This window comes from Ambystoma mexicanum, chromosome 1q, assembly GCF_040938575.1.
Source record: "Ambystoma mexicanum isolate Mex_15411 chromosome 1q, UKY_AmexF1_1, whole genome shotgun sequence".
Taxonomy (NCBI): Eukaryota; Metazoa; Chordata; class Amphibia; order Caudata; family Ambystomatidae; genus Ambystoma; species Ambystoma mexicanum.
The window spans coordinates 1,118,627,245-1,118,653,970 of NC_090922.1; the positions used below are offsets into that span (position 1 = coordinate 1,118,627,245).

Genomic DNA, 26,726 nt, shown 5'->3' on the forward strand with positions numbered 1-26,726 from the left:
CCTGCAGACATGCTTCTGTCGAGATAACAAGACTGCTCCCAATGAGATAATGCAAGTCCCATATCACAGCAATCATAAAGGTGAAGCAGCAGGAACAGTAGTGACGCTAATTCCTTCCTGAACAGCATCTTTACAAGTTACCGGATGATCACTGTACAGGAAAGAAGGACACTTTGTTGGAGAGCGCCAGGGGCTCTATAGCAGTTACCCCAATTACCAGCAGAGAGACACTCAGGCTCAGCAAAAACTCCCCACTGCAAGAACGAAAGACTCAGCCATTGGCAACGTTTTCTGTCTTTATTATCTCATAAATGACAGGGATTGCACTAGAAAAGCATGAATACTCCAGGGTTCTCGTCTTCTGAGCATATGCCACCTGGTTTTATTCAGGTGTGATGTCACAAAAGCAAGCTTCGTCCAAGCGGCGTTAGGTGGTGGTCAGACCCCGGCGGATTGCGCACTGCAAATAGGGCCAAGGGCAAACAATGGAGCTATCCCTTTTTTAAGGTGTTTTTCATTTTTGCAATCTTTTCTATGAGCAGATTCAACATTTCAGCATCTTTCAGGTTCAGAGTTCAACACCTTTCATGTTCAGGTTTTCAGCACCTCTCAGTTTCAAGATTTCAGCACCTCGCAGTTTCTAGATTTCAGCATCTCTCAGGTTCAAATGCTCTATGAGTTTCATCTCCCCTCAGGTTCATGATTTCAGCACTTCTCAGTTTCAGCTTTCAGCATCTCACAGGCTCCAGGTTTCAGCACCTCTGCAGTTCAAGGTTGCAGCACCTCTTGTGTTCAAAGTTTCAACACCTCTTATGTGCAGGGTCTCAGTAACATTCAGGTTCATGTGATATCAGGGTTTCAGCACTTCTCAGGTTAATGGTTTCAACAACTCTCAGGTTCAGTGTTTCTGCCACTCTCATGTTCAAGGATTCAGAGGCTCTCAGGTTTAGTGTTTCTGTCTCTGTCAGGTTCAGGGTTTCAGCCCCTCAAAGATTAGCAGGCCGATTCATGGAATCAACGTGCGCCGAAAAAACGGCGCACGTGTGCGAAAACGTGCGATTCGCAGTGAAATAGCGAAAATCGCAGTGCAAGTGCGATTATCGCAGTGCAAGTGCGATTATCTCACAGAAAACATCGCACATCTATTCATGGAAGTCCGTGCATGCGCAAAATGTGGGATGTGCACTGAAAAAGTGCACGGCGCACGCTGGCGCACGCTGGCGCACAGGTCATCGAACGCCGTGCAATAAGGCCACAGCGAATTCGCACATAGCGCGGCGCACAAAACAAAAGTAGGCGTAACACGGGGCGTTACACGCAGAATGGGGAACAACTCGTGAAAATGTGGGCGTCACGGGGGAAGTACAGGAGGCAAGTGCGCAGAACGCCCACACGCTCGCCTACAACACGTATTCATGGAATCGAATAGGGAAAAACAGCGCACGGCCAAAGACGCGCACAGGCCCATACATGTCCGCCACACGAAAGCAGGCGGTAGCGTCCCTGCGCAGGAAAAAAATGTGCGCCAAAGTTCTACACGCGCGAGAAGTACCACACGCGATCGGGCCTGGGGGAGCGTGTGCGTGTATTCCAGGGGTGCGCGAGAAGTTCCACACGCGATCGGGCCTGGGGGAGCGTGTGCGTGTATTTCAGGGGTGCGCGAGAAGTTCCACACGCGATTGTCCTGTGCACGTGTATTCCAGGGGTGCGCGAGAAGTTCCACACGCGATCGGGCCTGGGGGAGCGTTTGCGTGTATTTTAGGGGTGCGCAAGAAGTCTCACACGCGATTGGCCTGGGTGCGTGTATTTCAGGGGCTCGCGGGTGTTTTCACACGCGATTGTCCTGGGCGCGTGTATTTCAGGGGTGCGCGAGAAGTTCCACACGCGATCAGGCCTGGGGGAGCGTGTGCGTGTATTTCAGGGGTGCGCGAGAAGTCCCACACGCGATTGGCCTGGGTGCGTGTATTTCAGGGGCTCGCGGGTGTTTTCACACGCGATTGTCCTGGGCGCGTGTATTTCAGGGGTGCGGGAGAAGTTCCACACGCGATCGGGCCTGGGGGAGCGTGTGCGTGTATTTCAGGGGTGCGCGAGAAGTCTCACACGCGATTGGCCTGGGTGCGTGTATTTCAGGGGCTCGCGGGTGTTTTCACACGCGATTGTCCTGGGCGCGTGTATTTCAGGGGTGCGCGAGAAGTTCCACATGCGATCGGGCCTGGTGGGGCGTGTGCGTGTATTTCAGGGGTGCGCGAGAAGTCCCACACGCGTTTGGCCTGGGTGCGTGTATTTCAGGGGCTCGCGGGTGTTTTCACACGCGATTGTCCTGGGCGCGTGTATTTCAGGGGTGCGCGAGAAGTTCCACACGCGATCGGGCCTGGGGGAGCGTGTGCGTGTATTTCAGGGGTGCGCGAGAAGTCTCACACGCGATTGGCCTGGGTGCCTGTATTTCAGGGGCTCGCGGGTGTTTTCACACGCGATTGTCCTGGGCGCGTGTATTTCAGGGGTGTGCGAAAAGTTCCACACGCGATCGGGCCTCGGGGAACGTGTGCGTGTATTTCAGGGGTGCGCGAGAAGTCCCACACGCGATTGGCCTGGGTGCGTGTATTTCAGGGGCTCGCGGGTGTTTTCACACGCGATTGTCCTGGGCGCATGTATTTCAGGGGTGCGCGAGAAGTTCCACACGCGATCGGGCCTGGGGGAGCGTGTGCGTGTATTTCAGGGGTGCGCGAGAAGTCTCACACGCGATTGGCCTGGGTGCGTGTATTTCAGGGGCTCACGGGTGTTTTCACATGCGATTGTCCTGGGCGCGTGTATTTCAGGGGTGCGCGAGAAGTTCCACACGCGGTCGGGCCTGGGGGAGCGTGTGCGTGTATTTCAGGGGTGCGCGAGAAGTCCCACACGCGATTGGCCTGGGTGCGTGTATTTCAGGGGCTCGCGGGTGTTTTCACACAAGGTTGTCCTGGGCGCGTGTATTTCAGGGGTGCGCGAGAAGTTCCACACGCGATCGGGCCTGGGGGAGCATGTGCGTGTATTTCAGGGGTGCGCGAGAAGTCTCACATGCGATTGGCCTGGGTGCGTGTATTTCAGGGGCTCGCGGGTGTTTTCACACGCGATTGCCCTGGGCGCGTGTATTTCAGGGGTGCGCGAGAAGTTCCTCACGCGATTGGCCTGTGTACGCGATTCCATTGGCCCAAAGGCCCTGACAGCGCAGGCGCGTCTGTGACGTGACACGCGCGGGCATGTCCCTGTACCCGGGGGAATGTTACAAGACCAAAAACTGCACGTCCGAGTGTCAGCCCGCATGATTGGAGGATAGTGCCTCAGTGCGTATACGCGGAAGTGACGTTGGACGTGTGGTGCGGTTTAAAAGGCGCGTGTAGTACGTCATTTCCTTGTACGTGCTTCCCGTGGAGAGCGAGTGGATGAAATCTGTACTTCTTGTCGGTTCACACGCGATTTACTTCACAGCGTTTCTAGTTCGTACTCCCTGTTACCTCTGTCAGTATTTTTCTGATTTTCTCTTCAACCTGTTTCCTCAAACAGCGTTGACTTCTCCTTTTGTCCTGTCTCCTCAGACAGTGTACAATTCTTCTTTTGGCGGGGGTGTTGCCAACGCGCACACGCGCATATTTTTCACGCTCTTTTCCCAGACAGACGGTGAGTCGCGCACGTATTTACCAACTGTGCTAGCCCTGTGTGTAGCGTACCCCTTCAGAGGTCATTGTAGGCTGCGTGTGACACGCATACGTTCATTTTTGTGTTTCTGGGTGCCACAGCGTAGTGCAGGTTCTTTTCCCACGCATGTGGTCTACGAGGGGTCGCGTGCACGTCATTTTCTGTTTTAGGGGTGCCTGTGCGTTGCGTGACCCGTCATCTTTCCCCAGGGGTTACATACAGCCTTGCTAGAGCACTTGGGTACGAATTCCATCTAGTACCCTACCCCTTTGACCCCCAATTGCCCAGGACAATTGTCCACTGCAACTCCCATACGCACAACTCCATCAGTGCCATGGCTGGGAGGCGAGCAAGTGGTAAGGGTGGCAAAGGTGGCCGAGCCTGAAGAGGTGGGCGTGGTGGGCGCGGTAGGGGACGTGGCCAGGATTTGCAGACTCCCCCAAGCCCCCCACGTGTGGAGGACCAGTCAGGGAGACACACATCCCCCCCCCCATGGTTGAGGGAAATGTGGCTGACACCATCCCTGCTCAGCCCTTGTTGGACCGGCCCGTTATGGCACCTGACCTAGCACAGGGTGACTCCCAGGCTGACTTCCAGGTCGCCAAGTGTAGGCCACGGGTGGCGGCGCAAGCCAGTGTCACCAGGCCACGTGGTACAGGGGCAGCCATGTCATCTGCTGCCCCGAGTAGGCGGGCTGGGGAGGCTGCAGGGGCAGCTGCAGCTCCGTCCACCTCAGCTCTGACTCCCCCAGCAAGGACAGTGTTGGTCCCGGTACATCAGACTGAGGTTCCCCCTGCCATCATCACACTTCAGCTAATGCCTGCAGAAAGTCATGTGGTCAGTGTGCCATCGCACACTACCACTACACAGTCCACCGGTGCTCCTGCCTCTAGTGTCCAGAGCGGCATAGGGCACTCCGGATCCCCACCACCCACAAAAATAAAGAGGAAGAGTGCTCGTCCAGTACAGGCTGATGACCCCGACACGGCTACACGGTCCGGCACGCCAAGGAAGCCTAGCTTCAATGATGCCGAACTGGATGCACTTGTGCAGTATGTGTCCGAACATGACGCCGAAATTTTGGTCACTTCAGGGTGTAGTATTACACCTGCTCGACGTCAGGCACACTGGCAGTCCATCGCGGACAGCATAAGTGCCCTTGGGTTTATGAGGCGCACAGCTGTTGAGTGCTACAAGCGCTGGAACGACCTTAAGCGTAGGGCAAAGAAAAAGCTGGCCTCAAGTCATGCCGCAACTCTGGTGACTGGAGGTGGGTCTCCACAAGAGGACATAGAACTCACTCTACATGAGCATTTTGCTGGGACCTACGTCACAGAGGAGCAGATCCAAGGTGTGGGAGAACTGCCAGATTACGAGGCATTGTCTGGTGAGTGCACATGCATGTGGGAGGGGATCTGGTTGAGTGCCAGGTCAGGGTGTGTGTGCCTGAGTGTTTTGTCCCACCCATGTGCTTCATCCAATGCATTCTGCGCCCCGGGATTTGGGTATTACAGTATCCCTTCTGGCCACAATAGGCGTTTTGCACTACATTGCGCCAGTTGCCCTAGAAGTGGCATCTTGCTACCACATTGTTCCGTATTTAGCTGTGTTCATTCAGGCTGATTGTAGGAATTCACCTGGTTCTACTGCGCATCACTCTGCCCCATTGTCACATATATGACATGCCCATGGTACATGCCATCTGTGTGATGGCATGTGTCATGTATGTGTATTGGACATGCCACTCACAGGCCAATGTGTGATGGCACTGCTAGCCAGCATGCAGCTGATGTGTTGCTCTCCCATCTTGGTGTCATCAGTGTCTGACATTTTCCTCCCCTTCCAACTCATGGACAGTGCATGCATGGGAGGGTTAAAAGCATGTGGGACATGTGTAAATCAAGTACTGGTACTGTAGCTTGTCTGGCCTAATAGCGTGCCATGGTGCTAATGCCTGTTTCCATTTTTTGTCTTTCTTGTTTTTGCAGAGGATGACGCACCTGATGCTGTTGAGGGAGAGGAGATGGTGCAGGCCCAGGAGGGATCTGAAGCACGACCAGGCACCAGTGGGGGACTTGGTTTGGTGGTGGGGGAGAACCCTCTCTTGCTGCAGGCCATACTATCCCGGGGGGTCCCTGGCTGCACTTCCCCAGAACTCTTTTCAGGTGTTGATTCGGATGAGGCCTATGTGGATTCGCAGGTATATGTTCATGGAAGGGATACTGTTCTGTCCGACCCACCTGCACCAGGGGTAGAGCCCACTATGGGGATGTCAGTGTTGGTAGGTGCGCCTGTGGTGGTTACGGATGCAGGGCCACACTCCGCAACATCTGATCCTGTTCCTGGGCCAGCAGTTCAGAGGGGAAATGCAGTCCTGCAGCCTCAGGCAGTGCCGACACAGCAAGGCGCAGTTCGCCTTGCCCCAGACAGGTGTGGTTCCCGCCAACGCGGTGGCCGTCCGCCACCAGGCAATACCGCATGGGAGCAATCCATTTACGGTATGGCCAACCAACAGGCAGCATCATCCGAAATGATTGCTCAAGCCATGGAGAGGGTGGCCACTTCCATTGTCCCCCCAGAAAGGCAGATGGAGCTACTACAGCAGGCAACAGACTCCATTTGCCAATCAGTCAGGGAGGACATGTTGGCGTCCAACAGGGACAGACAGGCGGCCCTGGACAATCTGAGGGAATCAATTTCTATAGATGCCCAGGGACAGAGGGAAGCCCTGAGGGGAGAGGTCCGGCACCTCAGGCAGACTCTTGTGGACCTTGAGGCTTCCACTGTCACCAGGACGGAACAGCTGCTGGAGCGCGTCACCCGTACGCTCTCAGCAGAGATGCAGGCAACTCGGGCGGAGGTCCGGGCAACACGTCGGGTGTTGCATGGGGATCTCCGCACCATATCCCTCCAGAACGAGGCCTTCCAGACCCACATGCTTGCTGCCATGGAGGACCAAACTAGGGCATTGCGTGGGCTGCCTCCCATGGCACCACCACCTCCTGTGGCAGCAGCAGCAGAGGTTGAGGAGAGCGAATCCAGCAGTGAATCTCCCACTATTTAGTAGCCGTGCAGGCCATGAGCCCATGGAGGTGTTTTTTATTCGCAACATTCACGCAGGTGGCTGTTGGTGGGCACCCTGTCCTCGGACCTCCTGGGTGGCCTCCCCCAGCCCCCTGGCCCACACATGGCCATTTTTGATTTTTGATTTTTTGTTGCAGTTTGTTGCCTTGTGTGGCTCCCGTGGGCATCCACTGTATTCCGGCTGGGCACATGCAGGCTTGTCCTGAGTTTGGGTTAGATGCTTGGGTCAGTGAGACACACACCCCTCCTGCTTCCCGTTTCCATGGGCTTGCAAAGGGTGTGCCCAAGTGACAGTGAATTACACAGTGACGTTGGACTCCCATGAGCTGTGTGGGCAGTCCGTAGTCAATACTGTGTATACATTCCTAGTGCATATTGTTGTTGTATTGTGCACTGCATGGTGTATTGATGTGTGCTTGTGCATCCATATCTCCCTCCTAATTTGCAGGTTCATTCCTCATGTCTTCACAAGGCCGTCCACTTTGGAGATGGAGCTCATGTTGTGAGCAGTGGACTTCCAGATGTGCGTGGCAACAACACTGTACAGTTGGAGGTGGTGGATGTGCTGGCATTCTCATGTTGTAAGACTACGTATCCTTTGCCTTAGTACTGTCATGTTTATGCTATGTCGATTGTATTGTGGTAAGTATTTGGTCATGTGTGTTGTTGTTTCTACATTTATGTGGGCATATTGTGTGTGGCCAGTTTCCATTAGGGACACTGTACTTTGTGACACGTGTCATGTTTGGGGGATGACTTTGTTTGCTCTCACATGGCATGTCATGCCATGGTGTGTTGGGTGGCGGTGCTGGGGAGGGGTTGGGTGACATGGCACTTTTGTCATGTTGTGTCTTGCAACGGGGTAATGATTTTAGCAGTGGTGTTTGTGTAGGTAGGGAAGCACACAATGGAACACTTCCAGATGTACAATCTCAGGCTGGTATGGTTGTGACAGTTGACTGTCCATTGACACATCATAATTGTCAGTAACAATCATCATTGATTGTCAGCTGGTATGTGCCAGGGCTGTGTGCACTCCACAGGGGTGTGATTTTATGTGAAGTAATTAGCCACGAGCTGCGTATGGGCTGCCTCACCCCGTGCCCTTTCCCCTCCCATGCGCAGTGGGCATGCATGTGGTTGGGGATGTGGGGGCACCACCATGTCCACGGCCAGGCCCCGGCGTGTTGCAACGTTGTGCAGGACACATGCTGCCACTATGATCCTGCACACTACTGGGGGAGCGTATAACAGCTGCCCGCCAGAACGGTCAAGGGAGCGGAAGCGTGACTTGAGCACTCCGAATGTGCGCTCCACGATGCCCCGGGTTGCAATGTGGGCTGTGTTGTATCTTACCTGGGGTGGCGTGGTGGGGTTCCGAAATGGCGTCATCATGTGGGTGCTGAGAGGGTAGGCACTGTCCCCTGGGGAGGTGGTGATGGGTATCATCAGTGTGGTTGTGACATTACTCAGTATCTGAAATGCATGCGCGCGCAGTGGCATTTATACTCACCGAGCAGCCATGTATCGCCATGCCGCCCAGCTTCTATGTCCCGGTTTAGGGTAGACATTCTGTAGATGAAACTGTCGTGGGTGGAGCCTGGATAGTTGGCGTATACTGAGGTGATGCTTCCCTTGGCATCACATACTACCTGGGCGTTCATGGAATGCCAGTGCTTGCGGTTTCTATAGATGTGCTCAGTTGCCCTGGGGGGACGTAGAGCCACATGGGTGCAATCAATGGCACCTAGCACTTTGGGGAATTGTGCCACCCTGTAGAAGTCCTGGGCAACAGCCTGCCTTTCTGCAGGTGTTCTGGGCAGGTATATGTGCCTGCGGACTGATGGGCGTGCAGTGATGATGGCCAAGACCCGGTGTAGGCAGCGTGACTGCGTGGCCTGTGACACCCCCCCCACTATGGCACTTGTCCGCTGAAATGATCCAGTGGCCAGGAAGTGCAGTACATTGAGGACCTTCTCCAGGGGGCTGAGTGCTTGGGAGCACAGGGTGGTTGATGTGAGGTCATCCTCCCAGTCACTGACCAGGTCGAGTATTATGTGAGGTGGAAACCTGTACCTCCCATACACATGGTCATCAGGCATCCCAAAAAGGCTGGTTCTGGGTGTAAAAATTCTGGCCTGGGCTATCCTCCTCCTCCTCCTGCGGTATCCCACGGCCACTGCTGCTAGGAACGGTATGTTCATCCTGGCGTCTGAGCTTGTTTGTTGTTTGCGTGCACTTTTATGCTGTGCGGGTGGACCCTACTTCCTGCTGGCGTACGTGTTTCCGGATTGGCCACGTTCGTTTCCATGAATACGTGTTGTAGGCGAGCGTGTGAAACTTCCCGCGCAGCCCTGGAATACCCGCACACAGCCCAATCGCGTGTGGTACTTCTCACGCACCCCTGAAATACACGTACCCCGCTCCCCCAGGCCCGATCGCGTGTAAAACCACCCGCGAGCCCCGGAAATACACGTACCCCGCTCCCCCAGGACCGATCGCGTGTGGAACTTCTCGCGCACCTCTGAACTACACGCGCCCAGGCCAATCGCGTGTGGAACTTCTCGCGCACCCCTGAGATACACGCACATGCTCCCCCAGGCCCGGTCGCATGTGAAACCACCCGCGAGCCCCTGAAATACACGCGCCCAGGCCAATCGCGTGTGGAACTTCCCGCGCACCCCTGAAATACACGCACGCAGCCCAATCGTGTGTGGAAATTCCCGCGCACCCCTGAAATACACGCACGCAGCCCAATCACGTGTGAAACTTCCTGCGCACCCCTGAAATACACGCACGCAGCCCAATCGCGTGTGGAACTTCCCGCGCACCCCTGAAATACACGCACGCAGCCCAATCGCGTGTGAAACTTCCCGCGCACCCCTGAAATACACACACACAGCCCAATCGCGTGTGAAACTTCCCGCGCACCCCTGTAATACACGCGCCCAGGGCAATCGCGTGTGGAACTTCCCGTGCACCCCTGAAATACACGCACGCAGCCCAATCACGTGTGGAACTTCCCGCGCACCCCTGAAATACACACACGCAGCCCAATCGCGTGTGAAACTTCCCGCGCACCCCTGTAATACACGCGCCCAGGGCAATCGCGTGTGAAACTTCCCGCGCACCCCTGTAATACACGCGCCCAGGGCAATCGCGTGTGAAACTTCCCGCGCACCCCTGAAATACACGCACGCAGCCCAATCGCGTGTGAAACTTCCCGCGCACCCCTGAAATACACGCACACACTCCCCCAGGCCCGATCGCGTGTGAAACCACCCGCGAGCCCCTGAAATACACGCGCCCAGGCCAATCGCGTGTGGAACTTCTCGCGCACCCCTGAAATACACGCACCCAGGCCATTCGCGTGTAATACTTCTCGCGCACCCCTGAAATACACGCACACGCTCCCCCAGGCCAGGTCGCGTGTGAAACTTCTCGCGCAAGCGTGTTCCCGACACCCGTAATACGCGTTCCCCGCTTTGCGTTTGCTGTTTGCCAGTCCGGTAAACTGGTACAGGGTTGGCGCAGCCCTTTGCGATGGTTTTGCGATCTTGCTGGCTTTTCCTTGCGCGAGGGCGTTCTTGGGGGCGTAACTGGCGCTGCTGCAGGGTCGCTGCGCCACTCTACGCCACGTCTGCTTTTGGAGGTGGGAATCCATGAATACGCTGTGCGTGGAAATTGATTTTTTCGCACACGGCTGGCGCAGACATTCGCACGGGCACGCTGTGCGCCAGCCGCGTGCGACACTTTTGAGAGGAATTACATGAATCGGCCTGTAAGAGTTTCAGACAATATCAGGTTCATACATACTGCCCTTCAGGTTCAAGGATTCTTCAACCCTCAGGTTCAAGGTTTCAACATCTCTCAGGGTAAAGGATTATGAATCTCTTAGGTTCAGAGTTTCAGCACCTCTCAGGTTTAAGGTTTCAGCACCTTTCAAGTTCAATGAACCTCTGACTCCAGAATATCTCAGGCTGAGTTCTTTCTCTAATGTCCTGACATCATCTAATGCTGAGGGTTTGCAGCCTGCCTTTACAGAGGCATGTCCCACCTTTATGACATATCCCTCTTTGTCACAGGCTGGCTTCTCTTTCCTGTGTAGTTCTATTTGTAATTTCAATATGAATCTGTTTGTTTACCAAAGAGAAGTCAAGTGTCTGCAGGAAGTTAAAAATTCTCTGTATAAACTCAGATGTTTGGCAGAACCTTGTTTCTTCTTTCTTTATACAGGATACTGCAGCAACGGAGTGAATGCTACATTCTCAAGAGCTCTCCAACATGCAACACCACCCACTCTTGCAAAATGAGTCTCTGATCCGGTCTGTCCACAGACTGTACTAGCATGCTATCTGCCTGCTTGGCATGGATCTCTGTTTAGAAGACCAATCATTCCCACCGGGCCTGCAGGGTATATAAAACATGCAGCTAGGTCCGAGCGTGGGCTTGCTTTATCACAGACATTTATGAGATAGGTTAAACTTACCACCAAATAATCCAACGGTTGTGGCCTAAATTATACCATAAATCACATCTTATTTGCACATCGCTGTCTGATAGTCCACAGTTTAGGGATTGTCAAATGTAAGCACTGTCTGTCCATCATCCAGGCACCGTTACACAGCACTTGCCTGAAATTTAACCCAACACATCCAAATTAATTCTCCTTGGAAACCCCAGCAAGCAAGATCAAGTCCAGAATTAGCTAACTGACATGAAACTCAACCTATTCACACCTCCATTTCTTATCCCGTTCAACATCTCTCAGTTGTGCCGTTGACTATGACTTCTCTTTCAAAACACACCAAGAAGAACCAAACAGCATGCGACCAGCTTTCATTTATTTTGGTTTCTTGTGTAGCCATCAGACCACTTTTCAGCCCCTTCAAATCTAATTTAATAGTAGTGTGAGGAATGTAAGGTGATTGGTGGTTGAGGTAAGGGATATGTTGTGCTCCATGTAACCAGTTTTGGAGCTAGGACAGTGGCACATAGATGATGAGATCTTAGAGCATTTGTCATCTGAAGCCTGCATGGGACAGTTGATAGTTGAGTCTTCTGTTCTTTGCAGCATCTGATGGGGTCTTCTTTAGCCCTCACGTGGAGGAGGAGTGAGTTCCACTGAATTAAGCTTTGTTAACAAAGAGCTATCTCATCAAAACACTTGCATCTAGCAGGCCCTTTGTTGATTTAATGGTGAGTAGATTTAGGAAAGCTGACCTCCGGCTCCTGACCAGTATCTAACTGTAGAGAACTTTGTGAGCTATTTTGGAACACTCCATGCTGTGCTTTGTGAAAGAAGAAAAGCATTTTTAAAGTGTGGTCTTTCCTTGCTTGGATGCTGGTGCAGGGCTTTCCGAGCATGGTTGACATGGTCTGTGTGCTGTTGTCCAAGGTTGTAGCAGCCGGCGTTAGTTGGTGATCATTTATGGCAGCCCCATGTGCATGGCATTGCAATAGTGTAGGTGAGAGGAGGCTGAATCTATCCCATGAATCATTATTTCAGACAGTGGAATTGCTATAGGAAGCAAGGAAATAAAATACTATTTTTGTGGCGGTGTTCATTTTATGGGTGATAGACAAATCTGCATTGATTACAAATCCTTGACTGTGTAGTGGCTGAGCGTGTTTTGGTGAGGGGTTCCACCGCCGTAGGCTAGTTGAAGACGTGTCTCTGGATCTGTCAGGCTAATGAAGAGGATATTTGTTTTGTACATGTTGAGGCAGAGTTTGTTTTGGCTGCCCTTCCTTGGACTTTGGAAGGCTTGTAGACGTGTTCTCAAGTCGCTTTAGATGTAGTTGTGTATTGTCAAAGTATATCTCGTACCCATGACTCAATGATCTGAGCCAAGTTTACTAGGTCTACAATGAAGAGTGTGAGAGGTTATGTTAATCCTCGTAGATCATAATGGGTGATGCTGGTTGCATGAGAGAGAAACACAATCAGCTTAACATTCTGGGCCTCATTACGACCATGGCGCTAAGGGGTTAACAGCGCCGTAAAAGGCTGCGGCGCCGTTAACCCCTTAGCGCCTAATTACGAGGTCCCTTTGCGGCTCCCGACCTTAACGGCTGGTCTGGACCAGCCATTAAAGTAGGGACCCGCAAAGGGACCTTGAAGGTAATTACGGTACTGCAATTTGCGGTACCGTAATTACCGCCTTCCCCATTCCCATTGAGCCCTATGGGGCAAAAATGGGAATGGGGAAGGGCCAATGGTGCATGGGGAATTACCGCCCCACCAACCTTGGAATGGGGTGGTAATTCCCCATTGCACCATGGCGGACTCGTTACAATACCGGCAGCAACCATGGTGCTAATAGCGCCATTGGTTACCGCCGGTGTTGTAATGAGGGCCTCTGAGTACTGTTTTCCAGTAAGTACGCAAATAATTTAATAGCAGTCAACTTGGCAAGGTCATTCAAAAAGGATCTTCCATTTGTTAATATCAAAGGTGGTGTAGCAGACATGCTACATTAAGGAACATGCCCCCCCCCCCTGGACTATGGTTTTGAGTAGCTCCTTACATATATTTAGTCGGGTCTTTTGTTTTCCTTGGTGTGGCTGAAAGCTGGACTGAATGTGGGTACGTTTCAGAAGGGCACAGACTTGCCCTGTAAAAATGGTCCTAAGAAATCTATGTTTCTCCAAGAGAAGTTCTATAAAAGTGTTCCAGTGGTGAGCAAAAGATTTTTAGAGGCAGTGATTGGCAAATTAAGTAATGATAGGCTCATGCTTGACAATTTTGCTTTACAGTGGTCTGTGGACAATGAAGTCTACTAGAGAGCATTCAGAGTTGTTGCCACATCCAGATCATCAGTGGTGGTGAAGAGATGCAGTCGGGCTGGGCCTCCAGTCAGCGGTTCGGAAGACACCCCCGGTAGAAAACCCCCCTTGGCGGTGTTGGCTCATAGGTTGTCAATTTTGTTTTTTGGGGTTTGACATGAGGTCCTCTCATAATTCAGGGAAGAAGTTGGAGATGTGGAGGATTGCCTTGTGGCCTTCATTTTTCTGTATTACTTCTACACATATTTGAAGTTTTCCAGGCCTGGCAAGGACATTTCATAGATCTGTGTGCGGCTTGTTTGTACCCTTCACAGTTTACAAAGCAGCATGGCCCATTGTAACGCTCACCTGGCTCCCACGGAGGCGCTGGTCTGGGTTGCTGTGGCCTCTTCAAGCGTGATGCGCAGAATTCGGACCACCGATTGAACAGGACCCCGAAATCTTGCTTGTCTGGCCCGTAGGAATATCCTTCTGCAGATGAGAAAGGGGATTAACTGTCTGCTGAATAATGTGCTTGCTCCCCCCTTTCCCCCTTCGTTCTTCTCTGACTTCCTCCAAAACCCCCGGTTTAAGCTCAACTTATGGTTTGGAAGGATGAACTCTCCATCCTGCTTCTGGTGCAGGGGCGCGCGTTCGTCCAGTTACTTCACTGGTTTTCAGAATGGCGCTGGCAAATCCACTTGACTTTACTGAGCGATACGCCGTAAGTATGAAGATGCAAAAGTTCAAGTGTGAGCCTCCTTTTATGTTGTCTTTTTCTGTCCTTTATTTCAGGTGCAGAACAAAGGCGATGCGTTGAGGGGTTAAATTGCCGGGGCAAAATCAGGTGAGTTAGTGATGAGGGAGACCCCTCTAAATGTCTTTATAATTCCCCAGTAATGTCTTTTGTCCTTTCCCCATAGGGGCCGGGGTGCGGTACCTGCCAGAGATGTGGCGCCGACCCGAGATGTGGAATGGTTCACCAAGAATTAATATGGCTGAAAATTCGGCTTTCCTCTTGTGTTCCCTTGCTCACCTTTTGTCTCTTCTTCTCTCCCTTAGGTGCAGTGCAGAGATGTGGCGACCGGCACTGAGAGCCGCGTTGGAGCCGGGCGGCGTGTCGGGAACAGGTGAGTGAAGCGCGGCGCTGCAGCGAGCAACGCGGTGCTTTTAAATGGAAGTCTTCCTTCAGGAATGCTGGCGTGAAGATTCCAGATGCAGGTAAGAAGGTTGAAATAGTTCTTGGTTTTCACCTTTCTCTTCTCTTATTCCCTTACAGGTGTTCCAGGTTCGAGGCGGGCGTGGCTGGAGTCCAGGTGCAGGAGCAGACACGGTGAGCGTTCAGCTGCTGGGATGCAGAACAACGCGTAGCATGTGTGGCTGTCCGGGCGTGGCTTAAATAGCCTTGGAAGAAGTTCCAGGTGAGTATTCTTCCACAGCCCCACCCAAGTAACAAAATAGTTCCTTCAGAAAAATAGTCCCTCCTAAGCCTCATTTGGCTTGGTTCTTCATGCAGCATGGTCTGCATCAGGTGAGTGTGCAGCATGGTCTGCTTCAGGTAAGTGCACCAAACACTTCCCCTTATGAGCCTGGCGCCTATGGCACCAGGACTGATGTCCAACATGAGCCTGGCACCAACGGCGCCAGGACAGAGTCCAAAGAGCCCCTATAAAGGGCCGCTGGGCTTTTACCCAGGGGCGTGATGCCTGCTCCCGGGGGTGCTGGGCCTGGCCTGGTGCTCCGGGGGTAGGCATCATGACACCCATCAGCACCTTTCAAAGGATGTGGCCACAGCTTAATGATGAAAAGGAAATTCCGATGGAACCTTTTTACTAGCCGAGGTGCATGTACGTGGTCGCTGGGTTCCCAAGATCTTTCCTGAGGCCCGTACCCCTTCCAATCAATTAGATAGAAAAGTTTTGATTTTGAGATCTTAGAGTCCAAAATGTTCTTCACCTCGAATTCAGGCTCCCCATCTATTTGGATTGGTTCTGGTGGCTTTATTAATCTGGTTCCTGGTTGCACTGGTTTCAAAAGCGACACATGAATGACGGGATGAATCTGCATGTTAGCTGGTAGATCTAGCTTGACTGCCACTGGGTTAATTATAGCTTTGATCGAGTAAGGGCCTAAATACCTTGGATTAAAAGTCCAAGGTCCCTTGAGCGATAAGTGTTTGGTAGCCAACCATACTTGATCCCCTATTTGGTATGGAGGCGCCTCCTTGCGATGCAGATCCGCATTCTTTTTGTATTTCCCTTTCGCGTGTTGTAAGTGTGCAGTGGCATCCTTGAAGGCTTGAGTAATCGTAGAATGCAAATGGTCCACTGCGGGCATTTCGAGGCTCAAAGGTGAGTCCAGGTCTGAAGTACGAGGGTGATGTCCATATAGGGTATAAAAGGGGCTCTGACCAGTTCCAGAGTGTATCGAGTTATTGTATGCATATTCAGCCACCCTTAAAATGCCCTTCCAATTACCCTCCGATTGGTGCAACATACATCGTAGATATTGTTCAAGGGTCTGGTTCGTTCTCTCCGTCTGACCATCGGTCTGTGGGTGGTGGCTGGTTGAGAGTCTTACGTCGATTTGTGCCAGTTGACAACACTTTTTCCAAAAATGAGAAATTAACTGGCTTCCCCGATCGGAGATTAGTATGGACGGGAATCCATGCAGACGGATGACATTTTCGAGGAATTCCTTGGCAAGAACAAAAGCTGAAGGTAATCCTTTCAACGGAATAAAATGGGCCATCTTGGAAAATAAATCCACCACAACCAGAATAGTATTGTATCCATTACAAGAGGGCAGGTCCGTGATAAAATCTAGTGACAAGGTGTGCCAAGGTGCTGGTGGAATGTCTAAGGGTTGAAGAAGACCGGCGGGTTTTGTTTTTTGACCTTTGTTTTGGGCGCAAACTCCACAGGACATCACGAAAGATTTAATATCCTTTCGCCAGGACGGCCACCAGAATTGTCGTTTAATTTTTTCCTCTGTTTTGGCAATGCCAGGATGTCCTTCCATCAGAGTATCGTGATGACGGGAAATAACCAGTTCTTGCAATTCCTTTTCTGGCAAAAATAAACGTCCTTGGAAGTAAGGTAAGCCATCGTTGATTGAAAAGGCAGACCCCCTTTTGATCCAATCCTGCAAGGCTGAAGAGTCCAGGAATAGTTTTACCCGTGCTTGAATGTCTTCAAGGGTTTGTAAAGTGGTTATCCCCAAGATTCTTTGTTCGGGAATTATCGGCACAAGTTCTGAGTTTGTGTCCATTTCTCCCATTCCAATTCGAGATAGCGTGTCCGCTTTGCCATTCTTACAGCCAGGACGATAGGTGATTACAAAATCAAACTCAGCAAAGAATAAAGCCCATCGGAGCTGTCGTGAAGACTGAGCCTTGGCAGTTTTTAAATATTGTAAATTTCGGTTATCAGTGATCACGGTGATGGTATGCCTGGCGCCAAGAAGATAATGCTGCCAAGCCTTAAAGGCGGACTTAATGGCTAATAATTCCTTATCGGTGATTGCATAATTTATCCCCGGCGGCGAGAACTTTCTGGACCAAAATGCTACGGGGTGCAGTTGGTTGGTTTCGGGGTCTCTCTGAGACAGGACAGCTCCCATGGCTAAGCTGGATGCATCGGTTTCGACTATATATGGGAGATCAGGACGCGGATGTTTCAAAATAGGTGCGGACGTAAATTTAGCTTTTAATTCCTGAAAGGCCTGTTCAGCTTCCTCGGTCCATTCAAAACGTTTATTCTTCGGCAAGAGTGCAGTGATGGGTTGCACCACCCGTGAAAATTCTGGGATAAACCTGCGATAAAAATTGGCAAAACCAAGCATGCTTTGGACGCCTTTCACCGAACTAGGTGATGGCCATTTGAGGATGGCATCCACTTTCCGTGAGTCCATTCGGACCCCTTTAGGTGTCAGGATGAATCCAAGAAACTCAACCTCGGTGGTATGGAAAACGCATTTTTCCAGCTTTGCAAACAGTTTGTGCTGGCGCAATTTCTCAAGGACGGCCCTGACATGTTTTCTGTGATCAGATTCCGAAGAGGAGTACACCAGAATGTCATCGATATACACGACAACACAGACATCGATGAGTTCCCGAAGGACATCGTTCATGAAGAATTGGAAGGCAGCAGGCACGTTGCACAACCCGAAAGGCATCACCTGGTATTCGAATAGTCCATATTTTGTACGGAAGGCCGTTTTCCATTCGTCGCCTTCTTTTACTCGTACCAGATGATAAGCCCCCCGAGATCTAACTTGGTGTATATGCAAGCGTCCTTCACCTGGTCAAGGAGTTCAGGGATCAAAGGCAGAGGGTAACGATTTTTAACAGTTATCTGGTTCAATGCGCGGTAATCGAGACAAGTTCTAAGGTCGCCTTCTTTTTTTGGCACGAAGAACAAAGCCGAGGATGCCGGAGACTTTGACGGGCGAATGAAACCATTGGCTAGGTATTGATCTAAATATTGTCTCAAATGCAGATTCTCCGGCTCAGTAAGGGCATAAATCCTGCTACAACGGGGTTGTGCACCGGGCACCAGATCGATTTGGCAATCGTACGATCTGTGAGGAGGTAACGTGTTGGCCTGTTCCTTTTGGAAGACGTCCTGAAAGTCTTGGTATTCCGGAGGTAGTTGCATGGAGACAGAGGTTACTGATGCTAGGCTGACCTTCAGATTTTCTGGGTAGCAGGTCCGTGCACACTCCGGAAAGGTTATTCTCTTCGCTCGGCAATCAATTCGAGGATTATGTGTCTCTAACCAAGGGATTCCGAGTATAACCTGAAACTGTGGAGCCTTGATTACATCAAACACAACTGCCTCCCGATGGCCGTCCGGACCTACAAGTGTTACCTGTGGAATGTGTTACCGGTCCCGAGGCAATTTCGGTTCCATCGACTGTGGTGATGACATCTTTGCTGGTTTTAGGACGCAGGGGGAGGTTAATCCTGGAGACCAATTCACGATCCACGTAGTTTCCTATAGCCCCACTATCGATGTATGCCTTTATTGCATGCAACCGCTTAGGCTGTTCCGGATCTACGAGGACCATTGGCACAGTGAAATGCGAGGTCTGAGAGTTTGTTTTCAAGTTTGGCAAGCGGACCCCTACGCTTGTCGGGCGGGGTCGTTTCCCGATACAGAGGTTTCATGGATTTTTTCAGCAGCTCCTACCACCTTCCTGGGCGGCCTTGCCGGGCAATCTCGTAGAAAGTGTCCAGAGGATCCACAATAAAGACATAAGTGCATCTGCCGTCTTCTTTCACGTTCCTTTAGCGTTAAAGGTCCTTTAACTCCTCCGATTTGCATTGGCTCAGAGGCTTCAGCCCCCTTGAGGTTAGCGTGGGTCTTGACTAACACCCGGGTCTCAAACTTGGACCGATCTGCTTTTCTGTTTTGCAGTCTGTGATCCAATTGGACCACTAAGTCTATATATTCTGAGCACTCTTGGGGCGGATTTACAACGTGGGCCAGGACATCTTTAAGTTCTCCGCGTAGACCTCGATAAAATAACGTGATTCTTTTATCCTCTGGCCACCCAGTTTCCACAATTAGTCTATTAAAGGTTGCAATGTAGGAAAGGAGGTCTTGATTGCCCTGTCGCAGAGATAGAAGTTCGTCATCTAGAGCCTGCCCCTGGGAGTGATGAGCAAATAACCTTTCCATGCTTGCTTGAAATCTTTGAAAATCACGAAGAATCGGGTCATCTTGAGTTACCAGTGGAACTGACCAATCGGCAGCACTGCCGCTGAGATATGACAATACAAAGGCTACCTTGGTCTGGTCATTAGGGAAGGCCCCAGGTCTGCACAGGAAATGCAAACGACACTGATTCATGAATACGGCGAATCGTTTGGGGTCCCCAGCAAAGCGTTCGGGTGGGGCCAGCGGCATGTTTCCAGGTAGATTAATCTGCACCGGGTTACTGGAAAGCACAGGAGCGGGGTTCCCTCCGGAACCTGGTAAAGGAGTTTGTCCAGCTTGACCTTGCAAAAGCTGTCTAGCCAGGTCATCAGCTCTTTCCTTTGTTACAATCACTTCCCTCCTGAGAGCATTAGTCTCTTGACGAGCGGCGTGTACTTCGGCCCGTAATTCCCCCAGTAGTTGGGCCAACTGGTCAGTCTCGGAAGTTTCCATAGCGCCTGGGTGGGAATTTGTAGGAAGGCTTCGCGTTCTGTAACGCTCACCTGGCTCCCACGGAGACGCTGGTCTGGTCTGGGTTGCTGTGGCCTCTTCAAGCGTGATGCGCAGAATTCGGACCACCGATTGAACAGGACCCCGAAATCTTGCTTGTCTGGCCCGTAGGAATATCCTTCTGCAGATGAGAAAGGGGATTAACTGTCTGCTGAATAATGTGCTTGCTCCCCCCTTTCCCCCTTCGTTCTTCTCTGACTTCCTCCAAAACCCCCGGTTTAAGCTCACCTTATGGTTTGGAAGGATGAACTCTCCATCCTGCTTCTGGTGCAGGGGCGCGCGTTGGTCCAGTTACTTCACTGGTTTTCAGAATGGCGCTGGCAAATCCACTTGACTTTACTGAGCGATACGCCGTAAGTATGAAGATGCAAAAGTTCAAGTGTGAGCCTCCTTTTATGTTGTCTTTTTCTGTCCTTTATTTCAGGTGCAGAACAAAGGCGATGCGTTGAGGGGTTAAATTGGCGGGGTAAAATCAGGTGAGTTAGTGATGAGGGCGACCCCTCTAAATGTCTTTATAATTCCCCAGTAATGTCTTTTGTCCTTTCCCCATAGGGGCCGGGGTGAGGTACCTGCCAGAGATGTGGCGCCGACCCGAGATGTGGAATGGTTCACCAAGAATAGCCGGTAAGTAATATGGCTGAAAATTCGGCTTTCCTCTTGTGTTCCCTTGCTCACCTTTTGTCTCTTCTTCTCTCCCTTAGGTGCAGTGCAGAGATGTGGCGACCGGCACTGAGAGCCGCGATAGAGCCGGGCGGCGTCTCGGGAACAGGTGAGTGAAGCGCGGCGCTGCAGCGAGCAACACGGTGCTTTTAAATGGAAGTCTTCCTTCAGGAATGCTGGCGCGAAGATTCCAGACGCAGGTAAGAAGGTTGAAATAGTTCTTGGTTTTCACCTTTCTCTTCTCTTATTCCCTTACAGGTGTTCCAGGTTCGAGGCGGGCGTGGCTGGAGTCCAGGTGCAGGAGCAGACACGGTGAGCGTTCAGCTGCTGGGATGCAGAACAACGCGAAGCACGTGTGGCTGTCCAGGCGTGGCTTAAATAGCCTTGGAAGAAGTTCCAGGTGAGTATTCTTCCACAGCCCCACCCAAGTAACAAAATAGTTCCTTCAGAAAAATAGTCCCTCCTAAGCCTCATTTGGCTTGGTTCTTCATGCAGCATGGTCTGCATCAGGTGAGTGTGCAGCATGGTCTGCTTCAGGTAAGTGCACCAAACACTTCCCCTTATGAGCCTGGCGCCTATGGCGCCAGGACTGATGTCCAACATGAGCTTGGCACCAACGGCGCCAGGACAGAGTCCAAAGAGCCCCTATAAAGGGCCGCTGGGCTTTTACCCGGGGGCGTGATGCCTGCTCCCGGGGGTGCTGGGCCTGGCCTGGTGCTCCGGGGGTAGGCATCATGACACCCATCAGCACCTTTCAAAGGATGTGGCCACAGCTTAATGATGAAAAGGCTTTGGTGGCTTTGCCTTTTTGTAGTTTGGGTGGGGCTAGCTAGGGTGGTTGTGATACCAGCTTTGATGACATCCAGGATGTAGGTCATGCCACTGTTGAGACAGGGATTAATGGAGTAACCATTTTGAGAACAGCATGGGGATTTATGAGAGCAATGTTGGATCCGCCCTATCTCCAGCTGAAGACCACAAGAGGCTCCTCTGGGAACACCAATCAAGAAGAAATTGCCTCATCCCAGCAACACCAAGGGCAATATCAGAGAGACCAACCACTGATGGACTATGCAATCAGGTGTGTCAGCCCTTCTGGTTTATGGCTTCACTTTCTTCCTGGAACTTCACTTACAGTAGCCATCTTGGATTGGTGACAACAATTCCAGTACCATCTTGGATTGGGGACCTGCCTCCTGGTGACCATCCTGGATCAGTGGCATCACTTTCTGCGGCAATCTTGAATCAGCCCTATCTCCAGGTGAAGGACACAAGAGGCTGGGAACACCAATCAGGAAGATATCGCCTCATCCTAGTAAGCACCTTGTAAGCAGCGCTCTCACCCACCCAGCTCCCTACCCAACCATTTAAGTCAATGGGCTTTCTCCCACCCAAAACGAAATTGGGTATTTTGGCCACACAACGTTGAGAGCTATGCATCATGGATTGGTGACTTCACTTACAGCTGCCATCTTGGACTGGTGACATCAATTCCCGTGGCCAGCTTGGATCAGCCCCATATCCAGCTGAAGGCCACAAGAGGCTCCTCTGGGAACACCATTTGTGAAGAAATCACCTCATCCCAGCAACACTAGGGGCAATATCAGCGAGGCCAACCACTGATGGACTAGGCGACCAGGTGACGAGAGGGTGTGCCATCTCTTCTGATTTTTGGCTTCACTTTCTGTCTGGAACTTCACTTTCTGTCTGGAACATCACTTTCAGCAGCCATCTTGAATTGGTGAAATCACTTCCTGTGGCCATCTTGGATCAGTTACATCACTGCTTGCTGCCATCTTGGATCAGCCCTATCTCCAGCTGAAGGTCACAATAGACTTCTCTGGGAACACCAATCAGAGAGACCAACCACTGATGGACTAGGTAATCAGGTGACAAGAGTGTGCGTCATCCCTACTGAACTCCCTACGGGCATTTAGCCAGGAGCGTCACAGTTAAGGGCGGAACAGTGAAGGGTGAAGACCAGCCGTTGACCAGCCTCTTTGCCTCTTAAGAGCAAAACAGTGAATGGTGAACACCAGCCATTGACTAGCCTCTTGCCTCTTATGGGCGGAACAGTGAAGGGTGAAGACCAGCCATTGGCCACCCTCTTTATCTTTTCGCCTATGAGCCTTTGCTTTGCTGTGTCCTGCTAAAAGTCTGTAAGTACCCATTATTGTTTCTTCTCAGCTTAACCCCCACCAGGCACTTTTCATGCCATCTCTTCCTTTCCCTTCTACTTCTCTCTTTACTTTCCTCTGCTGAGCACCATCTCAACTTCCATCCCTATCCTCTCTTCTCCTCCACACCACCTCTCTTCTCGCTCCACCACTATTTCTATTCACAAAACCTACTCCAACCCTAACTTCCATTACACATCCTCTTCTCACATCTACCCCCAGCATGCCTCTATATCTCAGACTCAACATTGCTATGCTTCTACATCTCACTCTCCTACTATTGCTCTTTGGAATGCACAGCCTGCAATAAAACCTCCCTTACCTCTAACCTCTTCCTTACTCATTCTCCTTCTCCTGACATCATTGCCCTTACTGATACCTGGATCTCTCCCTCTGACTCTGCAATCCCTGCTGCCCTTCATCACTGTGTCTTCACCTTCACTCAATCTCCCCGTGCCACTGGCAGGGGTGGTGGTGGTGTAGGACTGTTTTCATCCACCAAACGTCCTATCTCTCCTACTCCCTATCTCCATCTAATTCTCCCTCTTTTGAATACACTATCTTAACAATCACTGTCCCCTATGGCATACATAGTATCTCTCTTTATCAGCTATCTGGTCTGGTAGGTCAATTCTTCAACCGTATCTCCCAACTAATTGACACTCTCCCTCCTGATCACCACCTCATTGCCATTGGTGACTTTAACCTCCCATCTCTCTCTGCTGCTTTACCCACTGACTTTAACTCTCTTCTACTTAACCACTCCCTCTCTTCTACCCACTCGCTGCCACCCATTGAAATGGAAACTTCCTTGACCTTATTCTCATCTCCTCTCCACCTCTAATATCTTCACTGTGCCTTCGCCCTCCGATCACGTTATCGTCTTTGCCTCAATCTCCACTCCTCCGTCTTCCTCTCTCACACCTCATACTACAACTATTTCTAAGCACAGTTTTCCCTTGTCCAAACGCCCTGACTACCACTCAGACTTATACCACTCTCTACTGCTGTACTCACCGTTCCATCCACTGAACAAGCCTTCACTAAATTTAACACTGCTCTTTATGCTCCCCTTTACTCTTACTACGCTCTTACTACACTCCTAAATTCTCCCCTCCACGGTCCTGAATTACCCCTCTCATCCACACCCTGAAAACAATGCAGCAAAAGCTTTGCACTTGGCAAAGATCAAGACTCTCTTCTGATCTCCAACTCTATCCAAATGCTCTTCAAAACTATTCCTCGACTCTTGACTCTGCCAAACGTGACTTCCATCTCTCTCTCATTTCGTTTTAAAGCTCCCAACCTAGGCACCTCCAGAAATCTCTCAAATCAATTCTCTCACCTTAACCCTCCTCTACTCTTTCTACAAATGATCTTGCTCTCTACTTTGCATCTAAAAATCCCACCATTCACTATGCCCTCGGTAATGACCTTCTAACTCCTCCTCCGGCTCACTTTTGACCACCACCCCTTCACTCCTCTTCCGCTACTATGTCTTCATTTGCCCCACCAACCCTGATAAGATTATTGCCTTCAGGCTAACCCTTCCTGAGCCCCCACTGACCCACCATACCCACACATTGTGATGCACATAGCTCCCAGTGTTGCACTACATCTTTCCTCTTCAACTCCTCTCTTGACAATGCCACTTTTCCCTCATCCAATAAGACAGCTACTGTAATCCCTCTCCTTAAGAAACTTGGTCTAGATCCTAACTGTCCTATCAACTTTCACCAAATCTCTTTTCTACCACACTATTTCAAAATCCTAGAGCGAGTAGCATTCAATCAACTCAGTGACTTCCTTCATCCTCACAACCTCTGGGACCCTCTTCAATCTGGCTTCCGACCTCGGCATTCTACTGAGACGGCTCTCCTCAATGTCAGCAATGTCATCTGTTCCTCTCGGTATGCAAACCTTTCATCTATTCTTATTCTTCTCGACCTCTCTGCTGCCTTTGATACTGTTGACTATTCTGATCTTCTCTCTACATTATCTCTCCTCGGCATCAGAGATAAGGCCCTCACTTGGTTTGCTTCATAACTTGCCCCAAAAACATTCAGGTGTCCTGGAATAGCCCTAGCTCCCCACTCACCCACCTTATTTTTGGAGCTCCCAAAGGGTCTGTCCTTGGTCCACTTCTCTTCACTCTTTATACTTCAACTCTTGGTGCCCTGATCTCCTGTTACATCTTTTCCTATCCACTCTTCGCTGACAACACTCAGATCTTCTTCTCCTTTCACTCCTTATCCAATGAGCTGTTGTCAAAAATGTCAGACTGTCTCTCTGCCATCAAATTATGGATGGTGTCTCATTCACTCATGGTCAGCTCCACTTCACTAAGACTGAAGTTCTCTACTTCTCAGCCAAACAGGCTATCTCATCCTCCCCTCCTCTTCTTTACTCTGCTTCCGCTCGTAACCTTGGTGTCATCTTTGACCCATCACACAACTTCTCAATCTTTATCTCCAAATCTGCCACTGCAGCCAGACTCAACCTCCTAAATATCTAATTTAGGTATCCTCCCCTCCTCTTCTTTACTCTGCTTCTGCTTTTAACCTTGGTGTCATCTTTGACCCATCACACAACTTCTCAATCTTTATCTCCAAATCTGCCACTGCAGCCAGACTCAACTTCCTAAATATCTAATCAATCTGTCATCTCTTCCTTTCAATACTGCTAAACAGCTCATCTCCTTAGTCCTTTCTAGAAAGGACTACTGTGCCAGACTCCTCTGTAGCCTTCTCAACTTTGCTTCTTCACCTCTGGACGAAGTCCTCAACTTCGCTGTCATCACACTTTTCAACCTTTCTCCTTTTACCTCTATCTCCTCTGCTGTTGCCAGATTGGCTGACTGTCTATAAAACAAAGGGCTAAGTATATGCTTCTTCTCATCATCTTCAGAATTATCCATGGACTAGCCCAACCCTAACTATCTGCTCATCTCACTCTGTATGCTCCTCCTCACTTGTTGGGATTATCCTCAGCTCACCTGCTTGAAACCACTCAAACCCCCGTGGTCCCTCTTGTTTACGCTCTCTCTCATCACTCCCCTACTCTGGAGTGCTCTTCCTTTCCTACTTTGTACTACTCAAACTCTACCACTATTTAAATCCAACCTCAAAGCTCTACTTCTTTCTGAAGAACCTATTTCCTAACACTCCACGCTACTGTATAACCCTGTTTTCCTCTCTCCCCTCCATCCTTCATTCATCAATTTCCCCACCATCCCGTTCCTATGTCATTCGGTCCTGTCCGTGTCTCTGGTTTATGTTCCCACCTTCTCCCGCAACATCTGGTCTTCAAGTCACATTCTCTCATCCCATTGTATAGGACCCATGTCCACCGCTCTGTTATCAATGGTAAATTCTGTATGCGTTTTTGTGCCAAAAATGCATTGCCTTCCCTGTGATTTTTATTAATAAAATAATTAATAAAATACATACATTTATGTTCTCATCAGTAAGAAGAGCTGTGATTTCCTTGAACCCTTGGAGGCACACGCCTTCCTTTTGGAAGATAGCTAGGGTATGATCAGTCTGGGAGAGGGGTGTGTAGCTAACAATGCAGAGCTTGTCCGTAGTGAGAAAACTGTAGCACATGCTTTGTTCAGTGTGTTAGTCCTTTTAGCAGCTGAGTAAATCACAGATTTTCCATGCATGTTGAGATTCCTCTGGTCATCTTTCCAAATGTTCATGGCACCTAGGAGGAGGCTTTTTTCAAAGAGCAATAGAAATTATTTTGTTCAAAGCAGTAGCTAGATGGTGAACAAGTGCCTCTTTTTTGGAGGATGTTCAGCAAGGTTAAATATTATTGATTTGATGCATGCACATGTGTACTCATGGCATGTTTTTGGTCTAGACTGACTTGATTTCAGCATAATGCAAGTCATACAAGTAAATATAATTTTGGGGGAAGCAGGATTTCATGTTGGCATGCATTCCACTATAAATACATTACACACACATGTACATGTTGGCATTACAGTAATTTACTTCATTGTTCCTAACGTCATATTGGTGCCAGAACATAAAATGCCAAAGTCCCCTGTAGAATTGTTCTCATCTTATATTCAAAACTACCAGTAGGAGGGTTGAGCAAGAATAGTAGTTATTGGATCAAAGAGTATGGATACAGTACTAACCTTGAT

The 26,726-nt window shown here is 50.4% G+C and overlaps 1 protein-coding gene across 1 annotated transcript in view; it reads left to right on the forward strand.

The window, feature by feature from the left end:
- AKNAD1 (AKNA domain containing 1) overlaps positions 1 to 26,726 on the forward strand; it is an 869,453-nt gene that overhangs the window by 396,809 nt on the left and 445,918 nt on the right. The gene's annotated exons all lie outside the window — the stretch shown is intronic.